Source organism: Formica exsecta, unplaced genomic scaffold (genome assembly GCF_003651465.1).
Source record: "Formica exsecta isolate Colony F162 unplaced genomic scaffold, ASM365146v1 scaffold1, whole genome shotgun sequence".
NCBI lineage: Eukaryota > Metazoa > Arthropoda > Insecta > Hymenoptera > Formicidae > Formica > Formica exsecta.
In genome coordinates, this window is record NW_021848337.1 from 587,052 (window position 1) to 590,854 (window position 3,803).

Below are 3,803 nucleotides of genomic sequence, written 5' to 3' on the forward strand. Positions count from 1 at the left end.
TGTAGTACGCGCACCCGATCACAGGGCCGGTGAATTACGAGAAAGCGCCAATACAGTGTCGGAAAATTAAAAAACAAAATAGAAAGCTAAAAACATCGAAAAACAGAAAGCAAGCAAGTGTCACGATAGAAGATATTAACGGAGCTTTCCATAATGGAAATTATTCCGAATGGTTTACCCGCTAAGTCATAAACTACGTGGCGCGGTAGGCTCGAAAAAGAATGATCGGTTTATCGGTGTCAATGAGATGCGCGGGACCAGGGCCCTGGACCAAGGTCGTCCACCTGCCAAGTTATCTGTCCCGCGCGATCCAATGTCTCTCCAGCTAGTCCACGCTCTCGGAATACGGTGCATGTTTACAACGAGCGAGCGAGAGAAGCGGAGTCCTCTCGTTACGACGCTGCCGCCGTCGAGAATGGAGACATCATCCTCGATGATGCCGCGGAATCCGAGCGGAGATTTCCTCTCACGTGGCCGCCGCTCGCTGGTCCGTTCCGGAGACGCGCTCTTCTCACAAGTGACGTTCACCGGCCGGTTGTAGGTAGGTATTGTAACAAGCGTTTCGCGGCACGATATCGGAAACGAAATTCAAGAGCATACGAGATACATCGCGTATGGTGTATCTTAACTGCGATCGACTGATCGTCGGTGCATTGGTTTCATTTGAGAATTTTTTCGTCCGGTATATCACTTTGATTAGATATGCGAGTCTAAAATATCGTCATATTTCTGCTAATATCGTCGTTTATCCTCAATTCTTTTTGATGTCTCGTTATAAAGGATAGTGAATTGCTTTAACGGAGAGCCAATTTCTCGCTTAACACATACATGTGTTATCTTGAATATGTAAATCTTCTGGTATTTGGGTTGCAAAGAATACAAGTGAATTTTTGTGACTTTAGTCAATATACGAGAGTGTCATCTATCTTATAATATATAATTACATATCATAAATACACCAGACGCAATCATGAAGCAAAGTAACTCGTTATGATGATAAACTTAATTGTTAAATCGTATATGTCCAAGCAAGAATTTATTCCTCTTAATATACGACATCTTATAGCATCTCATCACAACAGGTTTCATACGTAGCCATTAATAAGGCTATCAATGCAACAAGTCAAGACTTTTAATTGCAAGTGTCAAGTGGATTAGTATGTATAAGTAACGATTTTTCTCTTTATTAGCCATTAATTGTACCTGATAGTCTTCTTCGCGCAATATTTCTCGGAAAAATACTCATATATAAAAATTAGTTATTTCTAACGCACGACAAAATTATCAGAATTACATTATAAATATAGACAACACAAAATCTAAAGACATATAATACACTATGCCATTGTTTCGTGAAACAAATAGGAATGAGAGGAGCAAAAATTTGAGTCGACTTAAAAGTCTCGTTTATGGATGGAAGGTCGCGTATAGAAAAAAGCATCGCGTTCGGAGGACATCGACAGATACTAATCAATCACTAATGTTAATTTTTAATATTATGCAGCAACCACACAATATACTAAAATATACTCACAATATACTCTACCAATGGTGGAATCCCGATAAACTATGAGCGGATCTCCGAGAGATACAGATAGGTCACTCAAATATATCCACTCATATTTCCGTTTATTCGAAGTCGCGTAATCTTTATTGATCTTCTGTTAAATAATCTAGAAAAGTAAGACGTTACATTATATCGTCTTTAAATATCTGATCATATATCTATCGTGTAGATAAAATCATTTAAAACATGCATCTTTCATAACGCAACATGCATTTTATAATTACATTTTCCGTTCGTTACTTGTTCGGATGGTGAACGAGAGTTCATAGATCACGTTGTGGGTTCTGTAATTCAGAAAACTCATAACGTCGTTTACGCGACTCGTCTGCGAAATCGAATTCGTTCCGGAAAATGAGCATCTCTACGGGAGAATATTTATTTTCATGTTCTCAGTATAATCGACGCGCAGGAAAATGTTAATGGATAAGCACTGACAGTAAATTGAATATTCGCAATGAATCGATTCGTGGCGATGCCACGTGCGTTTTACTCGACGTGGCACTCTATCACTCGTTGACCTATCAACTTACCGCGCCACACGAAAGAATGACAAGGAGACCAAGTCTCAACTGTTATAGACTGCCGCGGGTGATCAATTAGAAATGAATATTCACCGCTTCGCATTTATTGAAAGATTACGTCGACGATAAATTATCGGGCCCGATCACGCGAATATCTGTAAAAGTTAGTTACCTAAGTACAAGCCTTGCGCGAACAATTAAACATTATGGTAACCGCACGCAGGTGATAATAATTAAATATTCTACTGATTAATTAGACTCTCGCAAATATTTCTCCGCGCGACTTAAAGAAAAAGAAACCACGATCCATATTTCAATTATCTTCATATTCGTAATATTATAATTAATATACTTCGCACACGCACACACAATCGAAAAAAGAGACGTCGGATTTATTTTATTGCTCACAAAGAACGCCTGGAAGGATCTTGAAATTGGGTTATCTTAATTGGAGGTAGAAACGGACTCGCATGCCAAACCGTCTTCGCTTCGTCTGTCGCATTTCCGTATTCACGTGATCGGGGCGTGAATTCCGCGTATTTAAGTGTCCATTGCGCCATGGTGCCTTTCTTTGCCCCCGGTAATGATCCCTTTGTCCGGCGAGTGAGCGCGACTTTAAGTGAAAACGTCCATTCAACCAGCGACAACGACGGTTTGCGCCCTGAATATATTGCACCGATTGCGAGGGGAAGATAAGTATACGGGGAGAGACTGAGGTCCGTCGGTTCTTAGCTTCCGACGACTCCGACCGAAGGTGCTTCTTTTTCTTCGGCTTGCTCGAGAAAAGGAGCTTACAGTTCGCTTTCACGCGGTCGAGAAGAAGGAATTATTCACAAAGATAAAGACGACGTCATCATAATACGAACTCACTGTTGCACTAAATTCGGAGAAAGCGGCTCGTAATAAAGGACGGCAATTATTCTCATTCGCGAAACTCGCCCCATTCATCGCTTAGTCCCATCGCGTTTTCCTCCTAACGCGACGTCCATCGACGAAGCAACACGAAAGACCAATCAACGTGAGAGCAATGCTATTAGCGTGAGATTTCCGTAGAATGCCAGCTGCGTTCGTTCGACCGGGCAGCACGTCGCAATAAATCGCAGTCGCGCGTCCGTGCTTATTTACACGCGCGGATGAATTTGACGAGCGTCCGCGTCGGCCCGCGAGCAACGAAATGCGCTTAAGCCGCATCGATCCGTCTTAAGCCATGCGAATATTAGCGCGCGGGATGAATGTTTTCGCATGCGGTATCGGCGGTATCGGAGATTTTCACCAACTCGACTCGATGTGTTTACCGCGATATGCCCGGCGCGATTTTTTCAGAAAATTAATTAACACCCCCCAGCCGCGCGCACCGTAAGCCGCTTATTTCCTCGATAATAATCCGCGACAGACGTTAGAATCGCAAACGCGTTAAGCGCTAATAGATGCAGTCGAGTCGCACCGAAGTTCCAGTAAGTGTACTCGCCGAGAGTAAATAAGCGTATCTCAAGTGGCTCTATTAATAGATTCCCTGTGAGCTTATAAGCCGGAATACATTTTTTTCCGGGACTAGATACCGCGTGGCAATAACACGCGCGTCCCGCGCCGGTCGTTTACAAAGCCGAAGGCACGTCGATCCAGAAGCCGATCTCGCATCGAGATAATAACAGAGAGATCGCCCCGTGGCAGGCGGTTAAAATGTGCCCGGCAATAGTCAACGACCGAGATCGTCC